The sequence below is a fragment of the Pelophylax lessonae genome (genome assembly GCF_965119305.1).
Source record: "Pelophylax lessonae genome assembly, chromosome: 2".
NCBI classification, from domain to species: domain Eukaryota; kingdom Metazoa; phylum Chordata; class Amphibia; order Anura; family Ranidae; genus Pelophylax; species Pelophylax lessonae.
In genome coordinates, this window is record NC_138769.1 from 605,168,325 (window position 1) to 605,194,205 (window position 25,881).

Below are 25,881 nucleotides of genomic sequence, written 5' to 3' on the forward strand. Positions count from 1 at the left end.
GGATGCATCCTTTTGTGTCTGTTCCCTATTACAGTAGTCATTAATTTGGAACAACTGATCAATATCAGGATAGGAGTTGCCTATCTATAACATTTCCAAGATAGCGCAAAATGTGTCTTATAGTAGCAGTGTGTGACCAGGCCCCAAAAACTCACTTCCTTCTTTCTTATTTACTTTTCGCTCTTATTATTAACAATAATCTGACCCAAACCATACATAACAAAGGTAATTAAATACATTTAGCTGACTACTTACCTCCATGTGTCTTTTTAATTCAGTAAGACTTTTATTATCAGATGCAGCACCTGCAGTAATAAAAACAGCAGTCAGAGACTCAGACTTAGTGCAGCAACCAGTATTACCTTCCTATTCCCTTCCTTCCCTAGCCCAGCCCATCCCTTTCCCCAAAACCAGCGGTGGAAACCATTCAGTCTGGTATCTCCTCTGCTCTAAGATCTTTTCATTTTTGAAATTGTAACAGTGTATGTTTACTGTGTACATAACAAATTCCTCATGCTTTCTATTACGGTAAAGTCTCGTACACACTAAGAAAATCGGGTGAACATTTTCATCCGAGGAACTTTCGTACGATTTTCATATAGTGTGTATACAACTTTCTACAGCTCATTCCAACCTTCTGAATGAACATTTCTGAAGGGACTAGCTCCAAATTGTTTTCTCGTACGGGAACAGAATGATCGATATTCGTTTAATGTGCACCGCTTTTGTATGATTTTCATACAAGAAAAATCAGAAACGAAAAACTGCGCATGATCAGAGACAATAAACAACAAAAAAAATGCCTTTGTTTTATGAGAATTTTCATACAAATTTTCCTTCATCGGTTCTGATTTGCTGTTACACAACGAGAAAAATCAAACGATCGTTTGCCCAATTTTCTTATAGTGTGTACCTCGCTTTAAACAGATCTGCAGCAGTAAATTTGAACAGAACAACGCTGGATGTGTATGTTTTAACGTCTTGCCGACCGCCCACCGTAATATTACTGCGGCAGGGCGGCTCGGCTGCTCAAAATCACATAGTACTACATGATTTCGTGCACGAGGGGGGAAGCGGGCCGCGGGAGGAGCGGCGGCGATTGCCGTCAGCCTCCAGCAATTGTCAGATAAACTGACAGAAGACCCGCCTGCTTATGTAAACACAGCAGGCGAGTCTTCTGTCCACAGGCAGGGAGAGATCAGGAGTTTCAGCTAAGCTAAAACCCCGATCTCTCTGTGCCTGTCACAGAACCAATCCCCCACACAGTCAGCAAACATATTTAGGCACACATTAACCGCTTTGATCACCCTAAGTGTTAAACCCTTCCCTGCCAGTATCATTTATACAGTAACGGTGCATAATATTTAGCACTGATTACTGTATTAATGTCACTGGTCCCCAAAACTGTCAAAAATGTAAGTTAGGGGCCCGATCTGTCCACCGCAATGTCGCAGTCCCGCTAAAAACGCTGATCGCCCCCATTACTAATAAAAACAAAAAAAATAATAAAAAATCCAAAAATCTATCCCATAGTTTGTAAACGCTATAACTTTTGCGCAAACCAATTGAAATACGCCTTTTTGGGATTTTTTTTACCAAAAATATGTATCAGAATACAATTTAGCCTAAACTGATAAAAAGAGTGTGATTTTTAATTTTTTTTTTTATTGGGAATGTTTTATAGCAGAAAGTAAAAAATATGGCGTTTGTTTCAAAATTGTCGCTCTTTTTTTGTTTATAGCACAAAATCTAAAAACCGCAGAGGTGATCAAATACCACCAAAAGAAAGCTCTATTTGTGGGAAAAAAGGACATCAATTGTATTTGGGTACAGCGCCGCACAAACCACGCAATTTTTCATTAAAGTAACGCAGTGCCGAATCACAAAAAATGGCCAGTTCATTAAGGGGGTAAAACCTTCCAGAGCTGAAGTGGTTAAGATAATGGAATCTCTCCATATATATTTTATCTCTCAGACTCTGCACCATTCAGTTGTGCATAGGCAGCAGGATTTCAAAATATAGCTCTAGGCTACCCAGACTGAGAAACAGCATTAGAAGAAAGGCAAACTTAAATTAATATAACTGTGTCGATATACACTATATTACCAAAAGCATTGGGGCGCCTGCCTTTACACGCACATGAACTTTAATGGCATTCCAGTCTTTGTCTGTAGGGTTCAATATTGAGTTGGCCCACCCTTTGCAGCTGTAACAGCTTCAAATCTTCTGGGAAAGCTGTCCACAAGGTTTAGAAGAGTATCGATGAGAATGTTTGAACATACTTCCACAAGCGCATTTGTAAGGTCTGGCACTGATGTGGGCATGAAAGCCTGACTCGTAGTCTGCGCTCTAATTCATCCCAAAGGTGTTCTATCACACAAAGCAAGATCCATAAAGACATGGATGAGTGAGTTTAGGTTGGAGGAACATGACTGGCCTGCACAGAGTCCTGACGTCAACCCAATAGAAGGCCTTCGGGATGACTTACAGCAGGGACTGCGAGCCAGGCCTTCTCATCCACATCAGTGCCTGACCCCACAAATGCGCTTCTGGAAGAATGGTCAAACATTCCCATAGACACACTCCTAAATCTTGTGGACAGACTTCCCAGAAGAGTTGAAGCTGTTATAGCTGCAAAGGGCGGGCCAACTCAATACTTTTGGTAATATACTGTATGTCCTATTGACTAAACATGACTTTTAACCGCAGTGTAATAAATATGGCCTGTTGGAACCCAAATCACTTTATATTGAAACCTGTGGATGTGTGCCAAATCAATAATTATGACATTATTGCAGTGGATAAAGTCTGTCCGTAATCATTAATGCTGTGTTACATGTCATCTATCAGTGGATAGCAATTGTTTGATACAGATATGTGGCCCTGGGTTTAACTTGGAGGGATGGAGCGGCTGCAGGGATACTAAGCTGTTGCTGTTGTGTGTATATTAGGGCTGCGCATCTTCACTTACCTCACGATTCGATGCGATTACGATTATTAGGGTCGCGATTCGATACGATTCGATTCCGCGATGCATCACGATTACTATGGGGAGCCTTTTCTAAAGGGGGATCTGTGGGGACCCTGCTCTAAAGGGGGATAAATGGGGACCCTTCTCTAAAGTGGGGTTTATGGGGACCCTGCTCTAAAGGAGATCTATGGTGAGCCTGGGCCTGCCCTAAAGGGGATCCAGGGGAACTGAGCTCTAAAGGGGGATCTATGGGGACCCTGCTCTAAAGGGGAATAGATCCTCTTTAGTGCAGGGTTGCCATAGATCCCCCTTTACAGCAGGCCAGCGTCCCCAGAGATCCCCCTTTAGTAGAGCAGGTCCCCCAATAGATCCCCCTTTAGTAGACCAGGTCCCCTCATAGATCCCCCTTTAGAGCAGCCCACATAGGGTCCTCCATATATTCCCTTTAGAGCAAACAAGGCACTAGGCAGGGTCCCCCACTTCTCCTTTAATGATCCATTCCAATTTTAAAGTCTGGAATCGCTGTTATAGGAGGACACTCACAATGCAGAATGAATGAAGAGTTGATTTACTCACGTGACGTCTCTTATGAGAAGCTGGAACCCGGGCGGGCTGGGGCATGCTGCGCACTGCTGAGACCGATCATGGCAGGCACGGGCATCAGGTTAGAAGAGTTACCTGATGCTAGTTGTCGTACCGTAGGCCATGGTAAGGAGGAATGCTGGGCTCTGTAGTCCCCCTAGTTGTAGTATAACAGGCCCGGGTAAGGAGGAATGCTGGGCTCTGTAGTGCCCCTAGTTGTAGTATAGCAGGTTCTGGTAAGGAGGAATGCTGGGCTCTGTAGTCCCCCTAGTTGTAGTATAACAGGCTCTGGTAAGGAGGAATGCTGGGCTCTGTACAGAGCTACAGAGCCCAGCATTCCTCCTTACCAGGGCCTACTGTACTACAACTAGGGGGACTACAGAGCCCAGCATTCCTCCTTACCAGGGCCTACTGTACTACAACTAGGGGGACTACAGAGCCCAGCATTCCTCCTTACCAGGGCCTACTGTACTACAACTAGGGGCACTACAGAGCCCAGCATTCCTCCTTACCAGGGCCTGTTATACTACAACTAGGGGGACTACAGAGTCTATAGTCCCCCTAGTTGTAGTATAACAGGCCCTGGTAAGGAGGAATGCTGGGCTCTGTAGCGCCCCTAGTTGTATTATAGCAGGCATTGGTAAGGAGTAATGCTGGGCCCTGTAGTGCCCCGACTTACCAGGAAGCAGAGCTGCAGCCAGTTGTGGGTGAAGTAGCGGTAGGTGTATGGAGTAGGGCTCAGACAGGTCCCGGGTGATGAGCCTCATGATGTCGGGCATTTGAAGCTCTGACTCGTAGCGGATATCGTGCAGTGCATGGTACAGGCGGAAAGCAGGGCCTCCTCAGCCAGTCCATTGGGGGGGACGGCAGTCCGTGGGTCGGGGGGCAGTTTGCTCTGCAGGCTCCGCTCTCCTCCTCTCCCACGAGGAGCTCCGTGTTCCGCAAGCCTGGCCGCCGTCACTCTTATCAAGTGCCAGCGACACCCACCCCCGGAAGTGACGTCAAGCTAATTGATTTGTTCAGTCACCCCGAATCGATGCAGAATCGCGAAGGGTCGCATCGCGATGCATCGATTCGGCGATTATATTCCGCAGGCCTGGTGTATATCCACCTAGACTTTTACACTGATACAATCACTATTGTTTCTGCGACCATCCACCAGAGGGGCCAATTAACGTGGAGTACAAGAAAGACTTACTACGGGCTAGCTGGAAAACAACATCTCCCACCACAGAGACATTAAAGGGGAGGACAGCAGGGATTTTCCTGGATTGAAGAAAGAAGAACTCCCACTTTCTGTGGGGAGACCAGGAAGCAAAGCAGGGACGATCTTGAGGCCTGGGCCATTACATGGACTGTGGGGAGACTGCTGTGTAGCAAAGAGAAACATACTGAGGATACCACCAGGGAAAGAAAGAGGGAAGCCCTTTGTCAGGCATTTGGACTGAATCCTCTGTGTAAAAAGGACTGGTAAGCATCCACTAGTCAACTATATAGCTACCAGCAAAGAGACAGATTTCCCAGCCAGGAACACTTTACCATTGCATGTATATAGGGACAATACCTCAAGCATGCTAGTGCAAGGTCCTGGGTCCCAACTAGCTGGCCAGCAGAAGACCTTAAAGCAGGTTTAATATGGAATACTAAAAAGAAAAAGAAGTTTGCCCTTGGTACACATTCATAACCAAGGACATTTAAACTTAGGGGTAGGAGGAAGGAGCTTACTAGCTAGATAAGTAATGTGTTACAAACTCTCACAATTCTGTAATCAAAACTGCTAGGTGGTAAATACTGTATAGTCACAACAGATCATAAAAATTTACAAAGTATCAAAATAACTCAAACCCCAGGAGTGTAGCACAGCCTCCTAGACAATAGACACTAATGCTGACTGACTGCGGGGCTGCCTCCTCATACAGGGCTTGGGAACCGAACTCTGTAAGAAGGCAAAATGTAAGAGGGACACCAAGCAACCACATAGTGTAGCGTGTCCTTATTCCATAAAATTGTGAAAATCAATAATGTATACACTCATAAGGAAAGAGAAAAGCATATCACTGTGAGAGAGGGAGTCCATGTTGTGGAGGAACCAGGGAGAATGGCCCAGTTCCTGCGTGAAGATGAAGCACTGCTGCGAGGAGTAAGAAACTGAAGCCACTGGCTTGTGTAAACAGCCTCCACACAGGATAACCACTAGGGCTCAGAGACTAATAAAGGGGACACTTGGTTTCCTAAAAAAGCATATCCCATCATAATTTGCAAAAAGATACATGCAGGAAAAGTTCCGAGCAGGAATCCTGTGCGGAGGCCGGTGACTTCAGCTTCTTTTTTCTAGTGGCAGTGCTTCATCTTCCCGCATTGGCAGAGCCAGTCTCCCTGATCCATCAGCAAGAACTCCCTTTATCACAGTGATATGCATTCCTGTTTCCTTTACTTGTAAGCAGAGGTGGCTCTTTGATTAGGCAAATTGGGCGGTGGCCTGACATACTGCCCCTTGAGCCACTTGTTTTCATGGAGAGTTCAGTGGCAGCGGAAGTGTGGCAGCAAACAGCGGTGAGGCCACAGGGGTTCAGGGAAGGTCAACAGTGAGGGGGGCAGTTACACCTGTAAGAGCCAGGAGGGAGAAGAGCGACACCCCCCTTCCTGACCACCGAAGAGGCAAGCAGAAACAGGTGTAGCCTTCACAGCGCTCCCAGAATCTGGACTCCTTCAGTCTCCTCTCTGTTCCAAGATCAACAGTGAGGCATAGAGGACAGGCTGACTGGGGGCCCAGAGGAAGAGGAAAGGCAGGAGGCGGAAGCTGCCAAGGAGCTGCTGGAAGGAGCACAGCAGTGGGAACACCTCTGAATCAAGAAGGAGACTGGGCGCTGCAATCTGCTTACCATTAGGTACCAGGCATCCTACATATACCTACCCACACACAGAGCCTGCACGGGGGGGCAGAGGAGGGACGGCAGATAGGGACAGGGCTATGTGGTCTCTCTCAATCACCTCCTCTCTCTCACCTCCCCCCAACCCCCCTCTCTCTCTGTCTCACCCCCCTCATTCCCCATTCCCCATCAAACTCCCCCATCCCTCTCTCTCTCTCTCTCTCTCTCTCTCTCTCGTTCCACCCTTTCTCTCAGCCCCCCCTCTCAAACCCCAACCCTCTCTCACCCCATCACTCTCACCCCCCATCACCCCCCTCTCTCTCAATCCCTATCTTACACTCACCCCCTCTCTCAGCTCCCCTCTTTCTCTCATTCCCCCCATCTTTCAGCCCCCCTCTGCCTTTCAGCCCCACCTCTCTCTCACCCCCTCTCTCTTTCACTCACCCCCTCTCTCTTTGACTCTTCTCAGCCCCCCTCTCTCTTACCACCCCCTCTCTCTCACCCACCCCTCTCGCTCACTCTCGCCCTCTCACTCTCTCTCATCCCCCAGCTCTCTCTCACTCCCTCTCTCTGACCCCCTTTCCCTCTCTTTCTCACCCCACTTGTTTCCTAGCCCCCTCTCTCTCACTCCCCCTTATCTCTCTCACCCCTCTTTCCTGTGAACTGAACTAGTTAACTCCTGGATGGGGTGAAGGGGTTAATTCATTAACAATGTTGTTAATCAGTAGAGTGCAGCAAGAAGGGGTTAATGTTCTGCCACTGGTCACTGGTGCATTAGTGACTGGTGACAGTTCTTTAACCCCTTTGTGCTGCATTAGTCGCACCAGTGTCAGTGTTAATTAACCCCTTTATGAAGGGGTCAAAAAAAACACTGCCAGTGGTCACTAATGCAGCACAAATGGTTTAATTAACTTCACCAATAGCCACCAATGGGGAGGGATTAAAATAGAATTTTCAGTTTAAATATAACTAGCCTTAAAAGTTCTCCCATCCCCCCTCCTAACACCTATGCTGGCTAACCTGTGTAGAAAAGATATAAACACCTATGTTCAGGCTGCTTCAGTCTGGTCACGTTATCTCCTGTGTGAGCCAGTGGTGTATGCAGGGGAGAGGAGAGAGCGCCAACAACAGATGGGACATAGGAACCTATGAGTGATGTCACTGCTTCATGCTTTACTGGCCATGGTCAAGCGCTCTCTCCTCTCCCCTGCAGTCACCGCTGACTAACACAGGGGATTATGTGACCAGACTGAAGCGAGCTGAGAATAGGTAAGTCCACAGGTTAGGGGGTGCAAATTGCTTGCCTTATTACATGCACTGACAACCCACGCTACGCCAATGCGCATTACCCTAGTTTTGAGGAACAACGAACCTTAATGCTGCTGGGCTCAGGCAGCGTTTGGAGCCCTGTCTCACTTAAGCAGGCCTCACAGAATTCTTTTTCCCATTATGGGCATGAGAGGGGCCTCATGTCTACGTTTTGCCTAAGGTCTCACAAAGCCTAGAGCCGCCTCTGCTTGTGAGTGCATACATTTTTGATTTTAACAATGTGATAAAATAAAGAGACACACTACACTATGTGATTGCATGGCATCACTCTTTCTTTTCGTATTATTGATTATTGACTGTTGGTAAGGTGATCACCTATAGGCCCTGTCACTAGTTAGGGTTACCCACAGCAGATGTAGGAAAAAGGTGCACTCTTGAACATTTAGAAGGTTATTTACTAAACCTGGAGAGTACAAAATCTAGTGTAGCTCTGCATAGAAATCAATCAGCTTCCAGGTTTTATTGCCAAAGCTTAAAGCGGAGTTCCAGCCTTTTCTCTCACCTGTCCCACGGTCCAGCGATGCGGCCGCCTGAAGCCTCAATCCTCTTCCCTCTGGTCTCGGCGGCGCCGGCATCACTGGTGTTGGCACCCGGCTGTGACAGTTTGCGGCTTCACAGCCGGGTACGCACTGCGCATGCGCGAGTTGCGCTGTGCGTCTTGATTGGCCGGCAATCTTCTGGGACCTTTGACATGTCCTAGAAGATTGCAGGGAGGGAGGGGGGGAGGAGAACTTCCGTTCAGGGTGCCGCGGCGCTCCGAGCGGAAGAGGGAGCGGGTACCTGTCAAAACTAGGTACCCGCTCCCACCCAAAAAAAATGACATGCCAAATGTGGCATGTCAGGGGGTTATTAGTACCTAAAACGGAAGTTCCACTTTTGGGTGGAATTCCGCTTTAATTAGGGCTATGTTCACACATGCTGCGGCCACGGCTCACAGCAGGGGTCCGGCGTGTCCCTGTTCACTGATTCAGGTGCGAATCAGGTCTGAATTTTTGCCTGAATTCGCACCTGAATCGGAACCAGATGCACAGGACCCTTTCCAAATGTGGACCGCGGCAGCCCCGGAGCTGTGTGAATCAGCTCCACGAGACCTGGTTACACTCTCCTGTCATGCGAAATGGATGCAGAAAAAACCTGCATCAAATTCGCATAAGGGTAAACCCAGCCTAAACATGCTGAAGTTAGAAGCTGATTGGCTACAATGCACAGCTGCACCAGATTCTGAGTGCATCAGTTTTAGTAAATTTACCCCACACTGTTTGCTGCCGGATAGTAAACTGTTCAGCTAATACATTATCACTATTTGATGCTGTTTGATTGTACATTTTTTTATTCTAATTGTTCAAAGCACTCTTGTACAGTATAGCTTCGAATTGTGAGCCAACATAGTTGTGGGCACAAGAACAGAGGACCTGACACATCACGCAGCCCCTTTGGGGGTATACACTACAGATAAAATAATATACAGTATCTCACAAAAGTGAGTACACCCCTCACATTTTTGTAAATATTTTATTTTATCTTTTCATGTGACAACACTGAAGAAATTACACTTTGCTACAATGTAAAGTAGTGAGTGTACAGCTTGTATAACAAAAATTTGCTCTCACCTCAAAATAACTCAACACACCGCCATTAATGTGTAAACCGCTGGCAAAAAAAGTGAGTACACCCCTAAGTGGAAATGTCCAAATTGGGCCCAAAGTGTCAATATTTTGTGTGACCACCATTATTTTCCAGTACTGCCTTAACCCTCTTGTGTATGGAGTTCCCCAGAGCTTCACAGGTTGCCACTGGAGTCCTCTTCTACTCCTCCATGACGACATCACGGAGCTGCTGGATGATAGAGACCTTGCACTCCTCCACCTTCCATTTGTGGATGCCCCACAGATGCTCAATAGTGTTTAGGTCTAAAAACATGCTTGGCGCGTCCATCACCTTTACCCTCAGCTTCTTTAGAAAGGCAGTGGTTGTCTTGGAGGTGTGTTTGGGGTTGTTATGTTGGAATACTGCCCTGCAGCCCAGTCTCCGAAGGGAGGGGATAATGCTCTGCTTTAGTATGTCACAGCACATGTTGGCATTCATGGTTCTCTAATGAACTGTAGCTCCTCAGTGTTGGCAGCACTCATGCAGCCCCAGACCCTGACACTTCCACCACCATGCTTGACTGTGGGCAAGACACACTTGTCTTTTTACTCCTCACCTGGTTGCCGCCACACACGCTTAACACCATCTGAACCAAATAAGTTTATCTTTGTCTCGTCAGACCACAGGACATGGTTCCAGTAATCCATGTTCTTAGTCTGTTTGTCTTCAGCAAACTGTTTGCAGGCATTCTTGTGCATCATCTTTAGAAGAGGCTTCCTTCTGGGACAACAGCTATGCAGACCAATTTGGTCTTGGGCCCCTGTGCTGCAGCTCAGTTTCAGGGTCTTGGCAATCTTCCTATGGCCTAGGCCATCTTGATGTAGCGAAACAATTCTTTTTTTCAGATCCCCAGAAAGTTCTTTGCCATAAGGTGCCATTGTGAACTTCCGATGACCAGTATGAGAGAGTGAGAGCGATAACACCAAATTTAACACACCTGCTCCCTATTCACACCTGAGACCTTGTAACACCAACGAGTCACATGACACCGGGAAGGGAAAATGGCTAATTGGACCCAATTTGGACTTTTTCACTTAGGGGTGTACTCACTTTTGTTGCCAGTGGTTTAGATATTAATGGCTGTGTGTTGAATTATTTTGAGGGGACATCAAATTTACACTGTTATACAAGCTGTACACCCACTACTTTACATTGTAGCAAAGTGTCATTTTTTCAGTGTTGTCACATAAAAAGATATAATAAAATATTTACAAAAATGTGAGGGATGTACCCACTTCTGTGAGATACTGTACTAGGGCTAGGTTACTACAGGTGAAATACTACTGTTTTAACTGCTGCCTGTGTGAAAAAGTCCTTAGGTCTTGCTCACATGAGAAAGCCTTACAGAGGGAAATATGTAGTCTGCAATAGCTTACAACCTTCTAAAAATTTTAACTATCTAGCCGTATCTGCTTTCAGTTCTGACTCAATGACCAGGAACAAATATGCTGCAAGGTCAGAGTTTAGTCAGTACTCCTGATTTGCATTAAAGTGTTATTAAACCCAGGAGCCTGCATTCAATATATCTGATCTCCCGCAGTACACAGCACATGGAAATGCAATTATGTTAGTAAATATAAACTGCTAAATACCTTTTTTCAACATAGTGTGTTTTTTGCCCTATAGATCACATAAAAAAAATGCATTTAAGTGGATTTTTGGCAGCATTTTGTGTTTAACTATCAGTCTCCTTCTCCTCAAACAATAAAATACATTACAAAAACACACATGATTATGCATCAGTGCTGTGAACTAGACTGAATTTTGTCCCCAGTGTGCAGGAAATTTGGTTAACTATTATTTGTGTAAGAAGCCCTGTTGACAGCATAGCATTCATCAAAAAAAAAAAAAAAAAAAATATATATTGTGAGGGGTTAGCTCGGTAGCGGGGTTCGTTACACAGATAGACAGCCGAGGAGTGGTTGAAAACAACAGTCTATGGTTTATTCTTCCAATTTTCTTCAACATTTGCAAGCTTTCAAAACAGCATAACTCAAAACAAACATAAAATAAACCCTGGCCGCTTGGGGCGTCTAACTTCACACACAGGAACCTACCTATGGTGTCTGTCCCAACCTGCTGCTGGGCAGACACTGCTGGTCATACAGCAGAAAACCAATAGTCTTTGTTTTCTTTTCACACAGAAAAAATCCAACACTTCACCTTCAGAAGTCTTTCAGCTCCCTGCTCTCCTTAACGCACACAGCTCCAGGAGGCATTCAGCTCACTGCTCTCCTTAATGCACACAGCGCTAGGAGGCATTCAACTCATTGCTCTCCTTAACGCACACAGCTCCAGGAGGCATTCAATCAGTAGTCATTCTCTGGATAACTTATAGAGGCCTTAATTGCCTCATCCTGAATAGCTGAAGCTTTTTCAACGTCCTTACACCTTTCTGGCTACCTCTGCAGCCGACACCCTATAGTAATTGGTGAACTGTCTAACCAAGGCAGAAATGTATCTCCCGTCTGTGACAACACCCACAGATTTACCCGACTTCCTGTCACATATCCCCGCCCTTGTTTTGACCCAGTAGGGGGCGGAACACACCAGCCCGAATTCCTGATCGGGACACCTCTGTGCCAGCTATCAGCTGCGTGGGCCCAATCTTTTTTTCGGGTGCGTTTCCAGCTGATCGGGACACCTCTGTGCCAGCTATCAGCTGCGTGGGCCCAATCTTTTTTTCGGGTGCGTTTCCAGCTGATCGGGACACCTCTGTGCCAGCTATCAGCTGCGTAGGCCCAATCTTTTTTTCGGGTGCGTTTCCAGGCACGCCCTATCCTGAATCTTAATCATGGTTCTACCGCTCTGTACCCTCAGCCTTCTTTTATCCTTGGGGTTCCTGAGCTTAGATTTCTTTTTTGGGGGCTCTCTGTCTATTTTACCACTTCTCCCCAACTCCTTATCCTGAAGATGTAGTGAACTCACTTTGCTTAAGGAAAAATAACTTTGTCCCTTATTTACTCCAGTTTTAACCAACTCTATCTGAGCTATAGTCAGGATTTCTGCTGTTTGCTGATCCATGCTCAGCCCTTCCATCTCATGAGGTTTGTCCAGTGGTACAATACATGAGCCCTTCACGGATACCGAAAACGGACCAGGACAACCCCAGACCGCAGCAGCAGAAATGCTTTCCATCTGACTGTTATGCAAAGGAACCTCTGACATTCCTAACCCGTCTTTCCCTAATAAACTTGGTACCACATCATTAGATAATGCCATATCCCACACTGGTTTACACATTTCAACATCATGGTCACCAATACTATTGTTAGTAGTACCAATCATTAATTGATCACATTTTCTAATGTCACAGTTTCTGTTACCATCAGTATTGTTTTTTAGAGTGTCTCCGGGTACCTCAATTTGTACCTCTTTGCAGGTGACAGATAAAATCTCGGCTCCTGCCGCTTCCATATCAGGCCCTTCCTTCTCATGAGGTCTAGTGGGTGAGACAGTATCCGCGCCATTTACTAACACCTGCTCAGCCACACCTCGGACCGCACTAGCAGAAGCGTTCTCTGTGACCGCATCATCAGGCGGAGAGACCTTCGATGTCTCCATCAGCTCTCCAGAGAGCCTTCCATACCAAACCGTATCTGGAAGCACCCTCATAGGGAACTGAGAGATTACCTGCCACACTAATAAAACACACTGTACCAACCGGTTCCAATGGTGATTTAGGTTACCCAGCACAGCTTGTACTACCTGACTCCACCTATTGGTACTCTGTGATACCAACATACCCGACTGGAATGGAGGCACCCAGGTATACAAGGAATGTGCTTTTATTAGTTCAAGCAGTTCCAGTAACACACTTGTCATTTCAATGCACTCTGCATCGATATGCAACACCTTTTTAGGGAACTTTCCCTCACCATAGACGTGGAGGGGCTCATCCACTGCAGCCTGAGAGGTTGAGACATTTAAAGGGGCCTCCCCCCTCACCGGAGGTAGCCATCCTTACCACCTGGTGCTCCCCTGGAACACTGTTAGATGTATGTCTCACACTCATCCCCTCCAACTCAACGACAATGAGCCTCTGCAAGTCAACACCAGTCACATGGTCACCCTGACACTTGACATTAAGAGGTTGGGCGGTGGATACCACATCTGCCATGCATGCGCCCTTAATCGGTCCTTCTGACTGGAAGGGAACAACTATCGCAGGCACCAACGCTCCCTCAGCCACCGGCTGCTCTGTGATCCCTCCTTCTGGCATAGCAGTTGTTGTTTCCACACCCTTTTCACCTGTCAGAGCCTTGTCTAGCATGGCTATCAATTCTTTGGCCCAACTATCCCAATCCATTGTGCTCCCATCATGGGTGCTCTGCAGCACCGCATCACCTGCTCTAGGAGGCACCTGGGATTCTGCAGCAAACACAGTCCATTTATCATTACATCGTGACATGCTTTTACCCATTTCACACTGAGAAAACGCACCATCTTTTAAAGGAGGCTGCAATGCACCACATCCACCACCCTGCTCAGGTGGCGCTTCACAAACATTCACACACCTTTACATTTTCCACAGGCTGTATTAACCCACTATTTACCTGCACATTTTCAGTATTAGCAGATTGCACTAACACATTCCCACTAGAAGGTCCAGTTACACTCTGCCCCACCAGAGTAGTATTAGTGCTGTCCTGGACAATCTCTGGCTCTAACATACGGAGACCCCCAGAGACTTCCATGGACAACCCAGAGGCTCTCACTCTAGTTGCCAAGGGAGGCATCCCCCTTTTCTCACTGCTAGTGAACACATTACCAACATAAGTATGTTTATCAACAGTAATACCGTTATTAGCATTTATACACACAGTGTTAAGAGCTTTAGCAGGCTCTCTTTGTTCATGAGCAACTGCAACCTGTGTGCTACTCAGCACACCACCCTTACTCTCCAAAGAGATACTTTTGCCCACTAGGGCGGCTCCACAGTTGTCCAGGGAAACCACATACCTCACCACTACGGGCTCATGGGAGGTTTCCCTGGGCATCTCTGCAGCACCTGTCACTAGGGAACCTGGCACACAGACTGTTTTGGTCACCCCTAGTACATCTCTCCCAGCCCTCTGCTGTATTATACCAGGCACATACAGAGTCCTCAAGTCTTTTTGAGTCTTTAACCTTGCTGCAGGTTGGGCTTCATCCTGTATCTCCCCACTGCTCTGGGTATGACACTGCAGCAAGTCCATTTTCACATGTAGTGCGGATCTCCCCGCTGGACGGACTCCCACTTCACTGGAATCAGCCCCACAAACTGCAACAGTCTTTCCATATCCTGTAGCAGGTAACTTTGGCTTCATTTGAGTGCATGGTCACTCAGCTGCATCCTCACAAGCTACCGCCTCTTTGTGGCCATAATGCGGCACTGCAGTCTTTTCAGATTCCCCAGCAGTGTTCAAGAACCTAGGGCAAGTAAAGATCCCATGCCCTACTTGACCACATTCCAGGCATTCGTCCAGGGTACTGGACGATTTTTTTCTTGGGCACATCCCTCCTGCTGATTCCCAGCTGGCAGGAACTCACAGGCCTTTTGGTGTGGACGCTGAGCCAAATCTCCACTGCAGCTCCTCCTTCCAGGTAATGCTTTTACTCCTGTCGCCATGGGAGACCAAGCTCTCACAGCAGAATTTTGCTGGCTCTTTCCAAAACACGGTATCGGTGGCTCCCCCTGAAGCCACTTGCCACGACCCTTGGCAGGCACTCTCCATGGTCCACAGACAGCCCGACTGGCCTCCTCTGTGTTGCTACGGGCAACCACTCTCGGTCCTAGCCTTTGGTCAGCCTCTCTCCTGGCACACATTGCAGGCTTTCCTCTGCTGAACCTGGTCTCAAGCTGTGACACATTCACATTTTCCACCACAGCTACTGGTTTAACTGCAGCAGCGTTGCCAGGGGCAACAACACCCCTCTCCAAGGTATCGATACCCAGCAGCTCTCTCCTTGTACTGAAGGTTGACTTGCTTTCTTCTTTGGCTTGGTTCAGTGCTGCCAGGTACCGCTTGCACAAGTCCACCGCAGACTCAAACATTGGCGGACTCTCCATACTTGTAGTCATGCAACAGTTCACAGCAGGAAAGAGAAAAAAAGTTTTTACTTTCCTTTCACAGGTACACCACCTGCAACACGTAATGCCTTTTGCCTGGCTGCACTTCTGCACCCAGCCAACCGTTCATGACCTGAATTCTTGTCTTTGTCTTCTCAAGCTTGTCATAAGCAGCTGCCTTTTCCTCATTGCGTTGATTAGCAGCTTCAAGGTCTTTCTGCGGTTTCTTTTTTACCTCTTCAACATTTTCTAACGAACCAACACTTTCTTCCATTCGCTTTTTCATATCCGCTATCTGAGCTTGCAGTGTTGAGACTTGCATTTGCTATAGCCAGTTGTTTCAGTATCTCCTCCATTTTGACATTCATACTTTAACTGCCCGCGGCACTCCACCATATGAGAGGGGTTAGCTCGGTAGCAGGGTTCGTTACACAGAGAGACAGCCGAGGAGTGGTTGAAAACAACAGTCTATGGTTTATTCTTCCAATTTTCTTCAACATTTGCAAGCATCCAAAACAGCATAACTCAAAACAAACATAAAATAAACCCTGGCCGCTTGGGGCGTCTACCCTCACACACAGGAACCTACCTATGGTGTCTGTCTTTGTTTTCTTTTCACACAGAAAAAATCCAACACTTCACCTTCAGAAGTCTTTCAGCTCCCTGCTCTCCTTAACGCACACAGCTCCAGGAGGCATTCAGCTCACTGCTCTCCTTAACGCACACAGCTCCAGGAGGCATTCAACTCACTGCTCTCCTTAACACACACAGCTCCAGGAGGCATTCAACTCACTGCTCTCCTTAACGCACACAGCTCCAGGAGGCATTCAACTCACTGATCTCCTTAACACACACAGCTCCAGGAGGCATTCAATCAGTAGTCATCCTCTGGATAACTTATAGAGGCCTTAATTGCCTCATCCTGAATAGCTAAAGTTTTTTCAACGTCCTTACACTTTTCTGGCTACCTCTGCAGCCGACACCCTATAGTAATTGGTGAATTGTCTAACCAAGGCAGAAATGTGTCTCCCGTCTGTGACAACACCCACAGATTTACCTGACTTCCTGTCACAATATATATATATATATATATATATCAAACAGACCTAAACACGATAAGTAATTACCATTTTGTTCTGCGTAGGTTTGGTCATTGGTGTGGTCACTATTCCTGTTCCGTACTGTGGAGTCCTCAGTAGCCATCATGTTGTTTTATTACAAAGATGGCGGACGATTTTTATAGTTACAAAGTAGAAGAGGTCCTCTGAGCTCTGTTTCACTCAGTGAAAGGCTATCAAGCCTCCTATTCCATATATGTAATCTCCTTCTTCCTTTCCCCCAAACGACTAAGAGTTCTGCCAAGCCTAAACCTGCTGTTAACTCAAATTCAAATAACCTTTGGAATTAAAGGGAACTTTGAGACATCTATCTAAAGTATCTGATGCCATGAAAAACTAGCATGTCAGTGTCATTCTGCCCATCTAATCCCTATCTAATAATTAACTTGTAGACATTTCACTTTCTACTCTGTAACCTGATAGACAAATTAAAGATAACATTTCACCTTGATCAGTTTGTTCAAAAATAATTAAATGTTTGCAGGGTATGTGGTTATATTTAGACAAATAAACAGGTATTACAAAATATCGCTTACTGATTATCAAAAAAACAAAACCAAAGAACAAACACCCACTTGATAACCAAGCAATAAAAACTGGCACACAGGCAGCAATTGCAAAACGAAGAGAAATCTCCCATGACCTTTAGCAGTGTGACCTGACATGCCTTTTCCTATAGTCTACAGGTGAATCTCACAAAAATTAGAATATCATCAAAAAGTTAATTTACTTCAGTATTTCAATTCAAAAAGTGAAACTCATATTATATACACTATCTCACAAAAGTGAGTACACCCCTCACATTTTTGTAAATATTTTATTATATCTTTTCATGTGACAACACTGAAGAAATGACACTTTGCTACAATGTAATGTAGTGAGTGTACAGCTTGTATAACAGTGTAAATTTGCTTTCTCCTCAAAATAACTCAACACACTGCCACAGCCATTAATGTCTAAACCGCTGATGAAAATGTCCAAATTGGGCCCAAAGTGTCAATATTTTGTGTGGCCACCATTATTTTCCAGCACTGCCTAAACCCTCTAGGGCATTGAGTTCACCAGAGCTTCACAGGTTGCCACTGGAATCCTCTTCCACTCCTCCATGACAACATCACAGAGCTGGTGGATGTTAGAGACCTTGCACTCCCCCACCTTCTGTTTGAAGGTACCCCACAGATACTCAATAGGGTTTAGGTCTGGAAACATGCTTGGCCAGTCCATTACCTTTACCTTCAACTTCTTTAGCAAGGCAGTGGTCATCTTGGAAGTGTGTTTGGGGTCGTTATCATGTTGGCATACTGCCCTGCGGCCCAGTCTTCAAAGGGAGGAGATCATGCTCTGCTTCAGTATGTCACAGTACATGTTGGCATTCATGGTTCCCTCAATGAACTGTAGTTCCCCGGCACTCATGCAGCCCCAGACCATTACACTCCCACCACCATGCTTGACTGTACTCCTCACCTGGTTGCCTCCACACACGCTTGACACCATCTGAACCAAATATGTTTATCTTGGTCTCATCAGACCACAGGACATGGTTCCAGTAATCCATATCTTTAGTCTGCTTGTCTTCAGCAAACTGTTTACAAGCTTTCTTGTGCATCTGGAATTACAGCCATGCAGACCAATTTGATGCAGTGTGCAGCATATTGTCTGAGCACTGACAGGCTGACCCCCCCCCTCCCCCCCCCTTCAACCTCTGCAGCCATGCTGACAGCCCTTATACGTCTATTTCTCAAGGACAACCTCTAGATATGACACTGAGCTTGTGCACTGAACTGCTTTAGTCGACCATGGCGAGGCCTGTTCTGAGTGGATCCTGTCCTGTTAAACCCCTGTAGGGTCTTGGCCACTGTGCTGCAGCTTAGTTTCAGGGTCTTGGCAATCTTCCTATAGCCTAGGCCATCTTTATGTAGAGCAGCAATTCTTTTTTTCAGATCCTCAGAGAGTTTCTTGCCATGAGGTACCATGTTGAACTTCCAGTGACCAGTATTAGAGAGTGAGAGTGATAACACCAAATTTAACACACCTGCTCCGCATTCACAGCTGAGACCTTGTAACACTAATGAGTCACATGACACCGGGAAGGGAAAGGGCTAATTAGGCCCAATTTGGACACTTTCACTTAGGGGTGTACTCACTTTTGGTGCCAGCAGTTTAGATATTAATGGCTGCGTGTTGAGTTATTTTGAGGAGACAGCAAATTTACACTGTTATCCAAGCTGTACACTCACTACTTTATATTGTAGCAAAGTGTAATTTCTTCAGTGTTGTCACATGAAAAGATATAATAAAATATTTACAAAATTGTGAGGGGGTGTACTGACTTTTGTGAGATACTATAGATTCATTACACACAGAGTAATATATTTCAGGCATTTCTTACTAAATTTGATGATTATGTCTTACAGCTAGTGAAAACCCAAGCCTGTAGCACTGCTGAGGTGTTATGGAAGCCCAGGTTTCTTTGACAGTGGCCTTCAGATTGTCTGCATTGTTGGGTCTGGTTTTTCTCATCTTCCTCCTAACAATACCCCACAGATTCTCTATGGGGTTTAGGTCAGACTAGTTTGCTGGCCAATCAAGCACAGTGATACCATGATCATTAAACCAGGTATTGGTACTTTTGGCAGTGTGGGCAGGTGCCAAGTCCTGCTGGAAAATGAAATCAGCATCTCCATAAAGCTGGTCAGCAGAGGGAAGCATGAAGTGTTCTAGAATTTCCTGGTAGAGGTCTGCACTGACTTTGGACTTGGTAAAACACAGTGGACCAACACCAGCAGATGACATGGCTCCCCAAATCATCACGGACTGTGAAAAACTTTGCATTTCATTTGGAAATCAAGGTCCCAGAGTCTGGAGGAAGAGTGGAGAGGTACAGAATCCAAGTTGTTTGAGGTCCAATGTCAAGTTTCCACAATAATTGATGATTAGGAGAGCCAGGTCATCTGCTAAAGTTGGTCCACTGTATTTTATGTAATATTCAAATTTTCTGAGATACAGAATTTTGGGTTTTTCGAGGCTGTAAGCCATATTCATCAAAATTAAAAGAAAGAAATGCTTGAAATATATCACTCCGGGTGTAACGCATCTAAATAAAATATAGGAGTTTCACTCATTAAATTAAATTACTTAAATTAAATTACTGAAATAAATTAACTTTTAAAGAAAAAGTTAATGTTAATAAATAAACAAACAAAAATGCACATTTTTTTGCAGGTAAAAAAAAAATTGCATATATTATTTTTTTTTCTTAGGAGCCTGCAGATTATTGCACCTCTGATCAGATTCAGCAGGTGCAATGTCAGGCTCCTGCAGACGCTCAGTACAGCTGTCTGCCCATACCCCCTGTACAGGCAGATCGTTACAGAAGTTCAGAAAGAATCAATGAACTACGGGAGCGCTCACCAGCACCCTCTCAGTTCACTGAGAACTATAACTCTGTCTGCTGCAGTGGGAAATTGGACTTGTAGTTCATTCATTCACAGAAATCTGTGAATGAATGATGCAGCTGTGTGGGCGGAGCCCTGCACAGTCACGCTGTTTTTAACCACTTTGAGACTGGAAGGATTTGCCCCCTTAATGACCAGGCCCTATATTGTGATTCGGCACTGCGTTATTTTAACAGACAATTTTGTGGTCATGCGACGCTGTACCCAAATAAAATTGATGTACCTTTTTCACCCCACAAATAGAGATTTCTTTTGGTGGTATTTGATCACTTGTGCGATTTTTATTTTTTGCGCTATAAACAAAAAAAGAGCGACAATTTTGAGAATAAAAACAATATTTTTCCTATCTGCTATATAACATTCTCAAAAAAAAAAAAAATGAGGGAGGGGGCGTGGCGCAGAGCTCCGCCGGACCGCTGACTTATCCGCCGCACAGAGGGCTCCAGACTGCTCGCAAACAGCCAAAAAAGGGACAGTGAGTCTCCTATTACCCCTCGGTATGCCGCAGAGAAAGAAGGGGGGGGCAAAGTCAACCCCATGAGCTGTCGACATATAAGGGAGCAGTGCCGCGCAACAGTCCTCAAAATGGCGGTGGTGACCCGCGCAGACAGAGCCCTGAGGTAACATCTATTTTGGGGGCTAATACTACAAATACCTCTCCCACCTCACATAATGAAGAGGGCTCTCACTCAGGCACCAATTCTCCATCTACTAGAAGCCCTGCAAGGTCCCGCCAGCGTTTAGACTCCACCTCTGTTGACACTTGGGACCCTGATATGGAGATTGGCAGTGTTTTACCTCAGAAACAGCAAGCGACCACCATCACTGACCCTATTGCTGGATTCCCCACAACAGGCCAGCCGGTCTCCGACATAGTGCTGAAAAACATGTTAATGTCCCTCAGGGACTCAATTCACAATGACCTTACAGCCTCAGTCGCAAGATGTCGCAGAAAGGTATATGAACTGGGGGACAGGGTAGACCAGGTAGAACAGGCCATGGGCGAATATTCCACTTCCTATAATACATTAGTTGATGCCCATAGTGCCCAAACGGAAGACATTTTGTGGATTAAAGATAAGTTGGCGGACCTTGAGGACCGTTCCCGTAGGAACAATTTAAAACTTAGAGGAGTCCCTGAGACAGTCCTGCAATCCCAGCTTCCTCAATTTGTACACGAAATGTTCCATGCAATTATCCCTACACTGACCGAACAAGATCTCACTGTGGATAGAGTGCACAGAATCCCCAAACTTTCCTTCCTGGCCATTGATATTCCTAGAGATATCCTGCTGCGGATTCACTACTTTAAAACCAAAGAGGCAATTATGGAGTAGTTTCGCGAAATAGATCAGAAACCCACAGCCTATGCATCTGTCCAAATTCTGCCAGATATATCTCATCACACCCTCCAACATAGGAGAAATTTGTCCAGTATCACTAAAGCTTTGAGGAATCATCAAATTTCCCATAAATGGAAATATCCTGCAACATTGCTCATAACATATAACGGTACCACTGTCCCTGTTTCCACGATGGATGAAGGTCTCTTCTTCTTAAGACAATGGGACATAATACCTGAGTTGTCTTCCTCTCCTAACTTCATTCCCCTCCAGCCTAGGAGCACCTCACAATACGACTGGCAAGTTGTAACCCGAAGACGCCCTCCACATAGAATGAGACACGAAGTGGGCCCTTCTCCAACCTCTCCACATCTGACCTAATCTCAGCGGTCCTTAGTGGGGTTTTTTCCACAATACCCCATGTATTTAAGGATATCCCTTAGTATATCCCCGGTTCTGTTTCCGTTTCCTCTTTTTACCTTTATTCATTTTTGTCCATTTTGTATTTGTTCTTTTATTTAACACAGGATACTTTCCGCAGAGCATCTGAGAAACCTTACAGTCGAAATTTACCTAATGTGCCTCCAGCCCTGAAGCTAAGTCAAGAACCTACCAGACTGCCACGTCGGAGAAGTCCTGCACCACAAACCCCTATTCTAAGTAAGTCCGCAATATCTCTTGCACGTACCTTCACATCACCTTTCCCATGTTGATCACATGTTTATCACTCAACGCTAAAGGATTGAATCATCCTGCCAAACGCCGCTCCATGTGGCAGGAAGCCCTCACAAACAAAGCAGACATATTATGTGTTCAAGAAACTCACTTTGCAGCCTCTAAAAGTCCTACATGCTCCAATCACAACTTCCCCCACGTTTTTCTCTCTTGTGCAAGTAATAAAACAAAAGGAGTTCTGATTGCTGTACGAGATACAGTTAGTTTTCATCTCCATAGTTCAACCATTGATGAAAATGGAAGATTCATCATACTAACATGCGACATTTATTCCAAGCCATATACGATTGTATCCCTTTATGCTCCCAACGTCCACCAGATTCAATTTTTAAACAAGCTTTTCAAAAAAATACAACTTATCAAATACGGTAACATTCTCGTTTGCAGAGACTTCAATGCGGTACCTGACCCACTCCTGGATGCTTCCAAAGGTTCTTCCAAGGGACGCCACGAAATTGGTAGTCTGATCCACAAGGAAGACTTATTTGATGTCTGAAGATGTCACCATTCCAACGAGAGAGACTACACCTTCTTTTCTCCCAGACACAACTCGTACTCTGGGATAGACCTGTTCCTAATGGACAAATGGCTGCTCCAAAAGATTTCACAGTCACGAATATTTGATATCTCTTGGTCTGACCATGCACCCACCTTGATTTCCATTTTTGATGGTCCAGAGGGTGGCAACCCCAACCTAGTGTGGCGATGAAACACAAAATTGTTACAAAATCTTGAATGTATCTGCTAATCTTACTGAGTATTTTCGTTTTAATACCCCCTCTACTTCTTATGTTTTTACTTTATGGAATGCCCATAAGGCTTATATTAGAGGAATGTTGTTGCAACAGGGGGCTAAACTTAGGAGATGCTATAACTCTCGTCTTGAATCGCTCTTAGGCGACATTCATACCCTAGATCAACAGAACTAATTGACACTGTCTACGGTGCATGCACAAACCCTTCTGCGATTAAGGGAGTAACTCCGTCTCCATCTTATGCAGAAATACGACGTGCACCTTAGACGGTTGAAACTCACAACGTATGCTAATGCCAATAGAGCTGGCAAGTATTTGGATAACCGCTTAAAATCCACCAGAATGAAAAATAAAATCGCATACCTCATACACCCCTTGTCTAAACAAAAAATTCATAACCCCCAAGATATCGCGGACCATTTTGCTGATTATTATAGTGCCCTTTATAATCTAAAAGACGATACCACCATTAGGGATGATCGAACGGTTCGGGTCGACCATCGGTTCGACCCAAACATTGGGTGTTCGAAATTCGGCCGAATTCCGAACTTTTTGCGGTAAAAGTTCGGAATTCGGTCACCAGAACCGCCCAAAATGCAATGGGACAGGAAGTGGGCTTTAAAAGCCCGTGATTGGCCCAGAAACATCAGTAAAAACCAATGCGGGGCAGGAGTCTGCTAGGAACGTGATTGGAGTGACCACGGGGACCAGAGGCCAATCAGGAGTGAATACGCCCCACAGTATATAACATAGCCCCGCCTAACCTCTAGCACTGTGATACAGAGGTTTTTGAAGAGAGTGGAAGCATTTGTGTTTCTCCTGCTTTGTTACAACGTTTGCTGCATTGCTTGTAAAGCTCCAGTGTCATTTTACAATTATCTTCTGCTGTATGGAGCTGTTCTTTTAGTGTGAGGAAAGAGATATGCAGTGTAGTTAGGATACTATATACCAATATAGTTAGATTCAATAATCTAGTTTTTGTAGGGATACTTTTAAGTGTCAGAGTACAGTCTAGTGAGCACGTTTCACTGCTGATATATCTACAGCAGGTATACTTGCTTGCTAATCAGCTATTGTGCAAAATACCACACCCCCTTACAGGAAGCACATGGTGACCCCACTCTGTCATGTCAAGGTGACCGGAGTTTAGGGTGACCTGACTCTGCCATGCCAGGGTGTCCCCACTCTGTCATGTCAGGGTGACCGTAGTTTACGGTGACCTGACTCTGCCATGCCAGGGTGACCCCACTCTGTCATTTCAGGGTGACCAGAGTTTAGGGTGACCTGGCTCTGCCATGCCAGGGTGACCCCACTCTGCCATGTCAGGGTGACCGTAGTTTAGGGTGACCTGACTCTGCCATGCCAGGGTGACCACACTCTGCCATGTCAGGGTGACCGTAGTTTACGGTGACCTGACTCTGAAAAACCCTCAGTGACAACTATACATAAATTAAAATTCATCACAAAAAAAACAGATTATCTTTCTTAGAATTTCAGTAGCACAGGAATGGTGCTACCCTCCTTTCATAAAGTGCAAATAAATAAAGTGCATAAATTGCATAAATAATCCAAAACATCCAACTAAGCAAGAACAGAGTCCTTCAAAAGTCTTTGTTTATGTAGTGCCAGAGCTGGTGGTGGTGACATTGTACGTATGGTGGTTCCTATAACTGACACCAATGACCCTGCATTAAAGGCACTGTGTATTGCTCTGGCACTACATAAACAAAGACTTTTGAAGGACTCTGTTCTTGCTTAGTTGGATGTTTTGGATTATTTATGCAATTTATGCACTTTATTTATTTGCACTTTATGAAAGGAGGGTAACACCATCCCAGCGCTACTGAAATTCTAAGAAAAATAATCTATTTTTTTCTGGTTCTGGACATGTTACAGAGCTGAAACTTCACAGGTACACTTTTTAGATCCCCCAGACACTAAATCCAAAGAAATCTCTCTTTTTTTTTTTTCAATCATTTTTTCAATAATTGGCTCTCTATCAAAAACGACAATTTTTAAGAACTTTTTTTTGCCTGATTCATAGTCTCTGGGGCATGACCCAGAACTCTAGGTACTTTTTAGGGGCATTTATTAGGTTTTAGGGCTTAAAAATTGTGTTTTTTGATTCCCGAAGTTCGGGTCCCATTGATTTCAATGGGGTTCTGGAATCCGAACCAAACTTTCGGGAAATTCTGGTGTTCTGGTCGAACCGAACTTTTCAAAAGTTCGATCATCCCTAACCACCATGTCTCATCCTTTTGATTTCCAAATTTCCGATTTTTTGGCTAAACTTAACCTCCCTTCCTTGAGTCCAGATGAATTGCAAGTATTGAATGACCCTATTTCCGAGCAGGAAATCAGTAGAGTTATAGCATCTCTCCCACAGGGTAAATCCTCAGGTCCTGATGGACTACCTATTGAGTACTATAAATCTTTTTCCATGCTCCTTACCCCCCATTTGTCTTCGGTGTTTGCCCGGGCAGCTGCCTCTTCCGCTTTCCCTGAAGAAATGTTTCAAGCCTATGTGATAACTATTCCCAAACCGGGAAAAGACCCAACCACACTGGCTAATTTCAGACCCATATCCCTCTTAAACTCAGACGTCAAAAACCTATGCAAAAATTATCGCCCTTAGATTATCAGACATTATCCCACTTTTGATTAAAAATGACCAACAAGGTTTTGTTAACCTTCCTAGCGGTGTGTCTCGGGGTTAAATTTCAGTGCCAAAAGCGGTAACCCTGAGCCACACTCGGGGTACCACCAGAAGCATCGCTGGATCCTGAAAGAGGAGTTACTTACCTTGTCACTGGGATCCAGCGATGTATCCGGGCAGTGTGCGGCGGCATATTGCGAATCTTCCTCCCGATGCTCTGTTTGCCCCGGCTTCCGTCTCCTGCAATGTGACGTTCACAGGGGGGTGGAACCGGTGGCAAATTCAAAAAGTAAAAAGCACAAACACACTGATACACTGTCATCCTATTGGATTACATTACTAAAATAAAATAAATTGACCTTAGATT

General features: G+C 45.3%; 1 pseudogene across 1 annotated transcript in view; it reads right to left on the minus strand.

The window, feature by feature from the left end:
- LOC309545699 (sterol O-acyltransferase 2-like) overlaps positions 1-16,868 on the minus strand; it is a 254,589-nt pseudogene extending 237,721 nt beyond the window's left edge. Inside the window, exons 1-2 of the transcript XR_014226162.1 lie at positions 16,580-16,868; positions 256-305 (exon numbers count right to left, since the gene is read on the minus strand). The product of XR_014226162.1 is annotated as a sterol O-acyltransferase 2-like (transcript). The remainder of the gene's footprint in view (positions 1-255; positions 306-16,579) is intronic.
- Between the last annotated feature and the right edge of the window lie 9,013 nt (positions 16,869-25,881).